This window comes from Pezoporus occidentalis, unplaced genomic scaffold, assembly GCF_034315485.1.
Source record: "Pezoporus occidentalis ecotype Australia unplaced genomic scaffold, CSIRO_AGI_Poc_V1 ctg127, whole genome shotgun sequence".
NCBI lineage: Eukaryota > Metazoa > Chordata > Aves > Psittaciformes > Psittacidae > Pezoporus > Pezoporus occidentalis.
In genome coordinates this window covers 110,334-118,921 of record NW_026913071.1, presented here as the reverse complement: position 1 = coordinate 118,921, position 8,588 = coordinate 110,334, and the positions used below count along the sequence as shown (strand labels likewise).

General features: G+C 44.6%; 1 long non-coding RNA gene across 1 annotated transcript; it reads right to left on the bottom strand.

The window, feature by feature from the left end:
- Nucleotides 1-1,458: 1,458 nt before the first annotated feature.
- On the bottom strand, nucleotides 1,459-6,413 carry LOC134158149 (uncharacterized). The gene is made up of 2 exons (XR_009962610.1): nucleotides 6,337-6,413; nucleotides 1,459-1,832 (listed from the first exon to the last, which is right to left on the bottom strand). It is a non-coding gene; the product is annotated as an uncharacterized LOC134158149 (long non-coding RNA).
- Between the last annotated feature and the right edge of the window lie 2,175 nt (nucleotides 6,414-8,588).

Here is an 8,588-nt window from a genome sequence, read left to right as displayed (position 1 = left end):
CAGTCATCACAGGGTTAGGTGCAGCGCCAGGAAGGCTGGCTGACCCAGCTGTAAACCAAAATCCTGACAAAGGTTTTCAGGCAGGTAGAAGCTGCTCCTTCTCCCCATCCCAAGTGCCAGCACCAAGAAGGGAGGTGGCAGAAAGATGGAGCCAGATATTCAGGGGACGACGGGCCGCCATGCAAACCCAAAGCATAAATCCCAGCACTCTAGAGAAATGTAATTCATCACAGCTAGATAAAGCACATGCTCAGTGTTCCCACTGAGTACACTTACCTCAGCCGTGAACTTTCATGTGAAACACTAGAAGGTGACATAAAGGAAACCAGAAACTGAACTGCAGTAGCAATGTCACAGAACCACCTGTAAGGTGACGTGCCTGAGTGCTGACCTTTTTTAGTGAGAGCTCATTGTGCATCCGTCACACAGAATAATAAAAACAGATATTTGCTTTATCAGTTGCAATCCAACACATTGCGTGCGTACTGGGGATCCCCAGCACTGATATGATGCAAATAAAAAACTCTGCATGGGTGGAAGAGTTTACTTCTAAAAGATTAGTTGAGCCAACAGTATTTGGGGATTAATTATATATATTATATATACAAATTGATATAGAAATATATTTACACACACAAAATAAACAAATCAGTACACTGCACAATTCCTTCTGGCCTCATGTGGGTAAAGGCCACTAAAACTTAGTGGCAGAAGTTTCATGACAGCAGATCTTTCCTTTGTGGCAAACACCATAGCAGAGGTCAGCACAGGCAGTTCTGTAAAGCTGGGCTGATGTGAAGTAACAAACATCCCAGTAATGAGTTCCTGAGATTACGGATTTGTGAATGCCTGATTTTAGACAATGTGGGAGTGGGATCCTTATTCCACTTTCCTGAGCGCATCAAACGATCTCATGAGCCTTCTGTACCCCTGAAAAGAAATATCAGCTTCAAGTTGATCCACCTTGGTTCAGTGGTCACCAGAAACTGGATGCAAGACTGCAGGCAAAGATGCACGTCAAAATAAGACATGCATTTGCTTCTCAGATGAGTAGCTCATCCTCTTTAGAAGGGAAACACAACAGCCTTTTGAGACCATAAAGAAATAATTCTAATCACTCGATTCAGAGGCTTGAGCCTGATGCCCTGTACCTATGGGGTTCCCTGTCCATCAGCATAAGAACCAGTTGAATTCAGAGTGTCCTATAGCAAGTATCACAACCAAGCAGAGACTGCAGCCATTTCCCCCCAAGCTTCTAGCACAGATGCCAGTCAGTGCAAAGGGCAGAGGCAGTTCCTGGCAGTGTGGAAATGCAGCTCCCAACTGCCAAGTCATGGGAGAGTGACCTGAAATGGCCAGCTTGTCCCTAGGGCCACAATTTCCTCACTGCAGCATGTGGACAAGACTGCTTTTGCCAAACCTCTCTCCAGAGAGACAAGGTAACAGTTCAACTTTCACTCCTTGGCTGACTCACCCCATCCAGAAGAGTCATTGGACTGTCAGGAAGCAATGGTGTGGCATTACTCACTTGGGTATAACCCATCACACGTTTCAGAATTCGGCCTTTTGATTTGTAGATGTTTTTTGCCTTAATTTGAAAGGATTTTAGTGAATTTGGAATCTGTGTGACAGGACCCAGCATTTCCAGTTTTTCAGACCTAAATGCTGACAACAAGCCTTGCCCCCTCCCCAGTGTTACATGAGCTTTGATACAGCTGCTTCAACAGGCACAAACAAGGTGACAGCTGAATTGCAGATCTTTCTGCGTCACTCCTGCATCACTTGTGCCCGCATTAACCATGGTAGGGCTGGACTCTTCATCCCAGGGTGTTCTAAGGGAAAACAAGGGTGCATTTCTGAAGGATGTGCTTTAAAAACAACCAAACCAACCAACCAAACCAAACCAAACCAAAACCCCCCAGAAGTTACTGAGCTCAGTGCAAGGATAAGCAAGATGAAATTACCTCCAAAAGAGTGCTTCAAGTCTGAAAAGTAGTGGATCATTTTTGTGTTATAAACCAGGATAATGGGGACACAGATGGGGGGGCTTGTGATAGGGGTCCAAATTTGTGCCTTTAGATGACAAGAAGTGCTGTACCCCTGATTTTGCCATGAATAAGGAGTCAATCTGGTCAGCAGCACCAAGAGAGCCAGGAAATCTCTCCTTGTCACCCATTTAGTTACCAGTCTCTCCAGATCATCACTTGGGTTACCAACATGGCAAATGAAGGAGTGATTTGGTGTCACACCAGGAATCAGGTAGAAGGTTATTTAGGAGACACCTATTTACAAGTAGGCTACAACAGACTAAGTCTGTTAGGGCCAATCGAGGTTACTAAGAAGATCACTGTGCTGAAAAGGGCTGATATTTGGGTAGATTCTCTCTATTTAGCAAAGCGAAATACAGAAGAGCTGGCCTGGCAGCAGCCTTTTCTACATAATAACATCACAGTGACAGGAAATGCATGCTGTTTTCCGGCATTGAATTTCTAATTCTGGCATCTTGCTTCCCTCAAACAATTTCTGTCGCGTATGGAGCTGCACTAAAGCATTATTATCTATTGAAAGCCTGCTTTGCAGCTTTCTGTGCTATAGTCGAACACGAGCAGGTTTTTTGGCTTTGTAAAGAGCAGCGTATTATTGCTCCGTCATCGGGAAAAATTGAGAGACTTCTTTTGAGGCAGAGAGGGAGGAAACGTAAGCATAGCTGGTTATGGCCTTGATGGAGATGCTCTGTTCTTGTCAGTAGCTGTGCAGCTCTTATATAATATTTCTGGGCAATGGCCAGCTCAGCCCCACAGAACTGTTTTGATTAATGTTTTCTGCAAAGTAGGAGAGAACTTGAATATATCTGATATCTACAGGTAATGGAATAAAACCCAAAGATGATGCAGCTAGAGCTGCAGCCCAAGTACATGGCTTCTGAACACAGCCCTTGAGACAGGGATTATATGAGCAACTCTTCCCTGGCTATGTATGGTGAAAGTACAACTGAATGCTGTCTTGGATAAGAAGAATCCTAAAAAGTACCCAGGGCACACAGGGAGATAATACTTTGCATTAAGCAGTCCCACCTGTACCCAGCAGAGAGGCACAGTCTGCAGAGCAGGAAGGGAATACACATCATACTCACAAGGAGCTTTACAACTCTCCTGGTTAAAAACCAAAACAGAAGTAACACACACCTAATCAGTGTTGTTACACTCGTACCACATCCTTCTGCCACCTACAACAGGACACCAGGCTGAGCACCTTGCAGGGAGGCCTGTGATTTGACATGCCAAACAAAGTATTTGGGAATTACTGGATAGCAGGAATCCTGAGCTCAGTGTATACCAGCCACCAGAGACAAAAATACCCCAGGATTACCTAATACCTATAGCATTATTTATGGCATACGTGTTTACCTCAGGGTAAAAGTGAATTACTTCTATTGTGAAACACCTTTCCTACTTCATAATTACCACTGCTTTGGTAAATGCTGAAAAGCCACTGGAGATGCCCCCCTTGATGCTCTGTTAAACCTGCTCTGCTGTAGTAGCTGTCACTGTGCCTAAAGGTGGTGGCTCCCTTTGCTTGTCCATTGAGGCAAACTCAGCACATGGTACTGTAACTTTGGGCTTGCTGGGCAGATAACTGTTTTGAATAGCTTGAAGTCTGGCTGAAATAGCCAGTATCAAATATACTATTCCTATGATTTCAGGATACACCTAAAGCAATCAGCTGCCTTCTTGGATGGTCCCCTTCAACTGAACCTTCAACTCAACCCAGTGCATTTGCCATCATTTCAGCTCCCATATCTGAAGCTGTGCTGACATATACATAGGGTGCACTGTCACTGGCGACTCCTCAGTCCCCAAAAGTACCAGCTGACATCAGGAAGGAGAAAGGAAGTGGTGAAAAGTCATTACTCCTGGTGGCACTAAACCTTTAGATTGCACCATGTGAACAAGAACAGCCTCATAAACCCTTTGTGCCTGCCTGGGGATTTGCGATTTCAGTTGTTCATTTATGAGCTGCGGCCAAATTTAGTTTCAACCTATGACATTCCTCTGTCATATTTGTTCCCAGCTATATTCTTGGTTCATCCTAAATTAGCCTATGGCCCAATTGAGGCTGTAACAGACAAGGACTCAATTACAACTTGTGTTGCAATCAGGTCTGGGAACAAATGATTTCCGTTTTGTGGTGCTGATGGGAACTGTGCCCATGAAAACTTGATCCCAGAGAAAGGCAGATGGTCCCATCAACGCCCTTGATGGGAGGAAGGAGCGGTACTGCCAGAGCTGATTTTGCACTGTTGTGGTGGACTATGCTGAGAGCAAATTTCTTTCTCCATCCTTTAACCCAAGCTCACATATACATTTTTGGTGGGTGGCACATCTGGCTCTCAAACTTATTGTTTCTCTGACTGACAGTTGGCAGAGGTTGGTGGGTGATTTTCACGACAAAAAGCCTTTTGTTTGGTGCTCCTTTCCAGCTAGCAGTTGAGAAGCAAAGACACACAGCAATATTCAATGAACAAAGCACAGCTCTCTCCAGGGATATTTTCTTTTTGAGCCTTTTCTGTACTAAAAATAGCTTTTGCACTGAAGTCTACACATTTCTGGAGAATTAATATATATATTTTATATATATATGTGTGCGTATATATATGTGTGTGTGTGTATATATATGTGTGTGTATATATATAATTGGTGTTACTCCTCCAGAATAAGCATAGCTATTTTATGTTGTAGCCTATCTGCTGGGAAGTCTATTCACTTTAAACAGCCTCCCCAGAATAATCTCAAAAATGAACCAAACAGATTGAACTCGAGCCTCAACCTCAGATTCCCCTAACCAGCCTAAGCTAATTCAGCTCAGGTCTGAATCTTATGAACGTGAACCAAACACACTTCCCATATTGCTCTCAAATAGGGAGTGACTGCCTGCATTACATGAATGATCATTTCAGTCTTGCACAGAAATCTGTTCACCCAAGGTCATGGGAATATTCTGGCAGAGGCAAGAATAAAAATCTTGATTTCTTGTCTCCCTGTCAGCCCTGTGGGTAGCTGAAACCTAGCAAGTACCCTGAGGAAGGAGATATGCAAGCACCATGCCAAATTGGGAATAGGAAGGGAAGAGATTTTGACATTGTGACAGGACAAATATTCTCTTCCTCATGGGAACTGTATCTCTAAGGCCCCTTCCAGCAGATGCTGGAGCTCAAAGAAAAGGCTGATCTTTGTTCTTGTACCTCAGAAGCGCTGGGAGCCCACAGACAACCTGTAAAAGCTGAGCACCGACATTTCCCATCCCTTTGCTGACATCCCAGGAGAGTTCACATCTGACACCAATTACTCCACTCGCTCCAGATGGTTTTCAAATACATATCAGCAAAAATTTAAGGTGTGTTTTTCCTTTTTAGCAACTGCTTTTGTCTGTGCCTTCAAGAAATGCCCATTAATAAATGGCTAAGAGAGTCAGAAGAATGTGCGATTTGCTCCTGCACCTCACTTCCCAAGTCACTTCAAGACTTTAACTGTAAAACAATTCTTCAGCATATTAAAACACATTAAAGCAAAGCTTTATTCCAGGCTTCAGCTGCCCAGCAGTGTCCCTTTGAGTCTCCCAACCCAATAACCCCAGCAGCTAGTACCTTTCTCCCCAGGTTCTCCCATCACCTCTGGCTGGTGGCATCACACTGACTTCTCATACTTCATCACCCCACTGCGATACAGGCTTGTGTTAAAGAGGAGGCTGCCCTCATGAGAAAGGCTGGATGATGGGCTTCTCACCTTTCCAACCCTGATTCCACACTTCTGTGACAACCCACCCATGAACTGCAGTCCATGAATCCTACTTTGTAGTGGGGTCTTTATGCGGCAGCAGGCTGACTCCACCACCACAGCAGTCTGGAAAACTTATATATTCTTATCTCCCTCTGAGAAAACCCCAGTGAAATGACCAAGTAGCACCTGGCTGCTGAGAGGAGGAGCTGGCTGGTAAACCTTAATGCTTCCATGCTTGCTCACCCTTTGACAGAGGACTGACAAACACTGACAGCACATTGGTTTCCTAAGCCTGAATTTGCGAGAGGCTGAGGGTATGCAGTGGGAGGAAACAAGTGTCTGAACATGAGAAAGGCATGTGAACTGTTAGACACTGTGCTGCCATGACTGTCCAGGGCTTGCCTGGATAACCACTGTTGCAGCAGTGCCTGGAAACATTGGCTGTGGGCTGAGCTGCCCCATGCTCCTTGACATGGTGCAGGCAAAGAACGAAGACTGTGCTTGTGCAATGAGCTTAGCAAAGGGTACCCCAACCCACAGCACCACCAAACCCACTCACCTCCAGTCATTGTCAGTACACTGTAAAAATCCATTGGTAAAAGCCTGTTAGGATCTTTGGACAAGACCCAGAGCCCCTCCTACGTGGCATCTGTAAGAAAAAATAGGTTATATTGCATTGGCATCAGAGGGCAAGTCCTCATAATAAAGCCTGGGCCTGCTTAACTTAGCAGGCTTTAATACTGACAAGAGTTCAGGGCTCATCAGTCAAGCTAATTTGTTGAACATTACCCTGCTGTCACTTATCTGGGATAATCTTTCCTGCCGGAGGAGGGTAACGTCAGGCTAACACACTTGGTCTCCCTTTGCGTGAACTAGTTTCATCTTCCAGCCACCGCTCCTGCTCTGTTATAGCATTAAGAATGGCCACAAAGTCAGAAAAACATGTATCAGTGTCCTTTTTCTTTCTACTTCATGACGTGCCAAGGAGACAAAGAAGTCTTATTTCATTACAAATACTGTAGCCGTGCAGTTTCAGCAGCAGGACCAGAGGGTTGATACCGTGATAAGATGAAACAGCGGGTTTAGGAGCAAATTCATTTTGGAAAGCCTCTGTGAAACTTGTTTCTTATAACCCTGATCTTCTTTTATTTTACCAGTAGACACTTGGGAGGCAAAGTTGTGTGGGAGACATGCCTGCCTCTTCCATCAGGAGCTGAGAAACTTTCACTCCTCCATTCACTTGTGAAATTCTGCAGTAAAAACAAGTGCCTGAAACCTTTCCGAAACACAGAACGTGCAATATTAGAAGGAATCCCAAAATAAGCCTTCCCTTGACAAAGCCTTCAACAAAGGCAGAGTAAATTGTGAGACCAGACGGCTTTATCAGGGAACCATCAATGGAGTGGAGCAGGGAAGGGCTGAGGGAAGCTTGTTCGCTGAAGCATATGGTTACCAATTTGCTGGACATATGTTGTATTCCCTACAGGGCACAGGAGGACTTTTGGATTAAAGGGTGTAAATCATTGGTTATCACCATAGAATTAAGTTCTATTCTAAATGTACAGAGTCTAAATATAGACCTTTTTCTCCCCTGAGATCTCCTTCCCTTGCTGCAGCTGAAAAAAGCCACCAATCACACTGTGCATTGCTTTTAAGAAAGAAAATGAAAACAACTGTTCACACAGACTTTCTTCCCTTTATTATAATACTTTTAGAGGGCAGGGAGGGATAGGAGGGGGGCGGAGAGAAAGTGGAAGGATAAAAAAATGTCTTGGGACATTTTATCCCATAATTTCCAGAGGGAGCCATTGATCACAGATGTGCTTTTACACCACAGCAACACCTAATTACTTTTCAGGACCGTTGCAATACATGTTTAGGAATCTCTGAATAATAGAACCATATGGTAACATTGTCAGAAGGAGAAAATAGGAACCCAGTAGGGCTGGGGGGGAGGGAGAAGGCATTAAAATGTGCTGGCTGTAAATAGAAAACCATTTGTCAAACAAAGAACAAGGAAAAAGCAGGAATGTGAATTGATGAAGATAAAAGATTTTCTTCACGTTCTCTGGAGAAGATTCCAAGAGCCTTGTTCTTTGTTTCCCAGCCTTTTTGCTACAGTCATTCCCAGAACATCTGTCCTGTGAGACTGGAAATGGTGCTGTCAAAAAATCTTTGGAGGACTGAGCTGGAATTCACACAGTTGCTTTCCACAAGAGCAGGAGACCTGGACACAAGATGCACGGGGAGTTCTGGATGTGCCATCGGTTGTGTGAGATCTGATGCTTCTGTGAAAGCTTACCCTTGTGTACTGAAAGGTGCTGAAGCAGTTACAGAAATACAGGAGGTTTTGCTAAGGAAGCTTTTCACCTGGGACATTGCCTGGACAGCCGTTGTCCAGGCAATCCTGGTGACTCCAGCTCCACAGTAATACCAATGCAGGCTTGAGGCACCCATGCTCTTCTGCTGAGGAAATTAAGCCAGGACCCACTGAAGGGCTCAGCTCTTACAGGCACACTGAAAGAACTCCTCTCAGGCCCAAGAACTTCCACCTCTACCTGGAGCATCTCAGAGAATGAGTATGTAATGGATAACACATATGGGAGCAGGTAGTCTGATAACGTCCATGATGGCATCAACTCTATTGTGATACACTATAGTTAGGATTCACCCAGAGCCCAAGACCTTCTGATGCTCCATGACTGCAGGTGGGCTGTGAGATATCCCAAAATCCCCCCAAAATACCCAAAGTCCTTAAAATCCTCCTGGATAAAATGCTCACTTAGGAAGAAGAGAGCTGCCTGAGCAAAC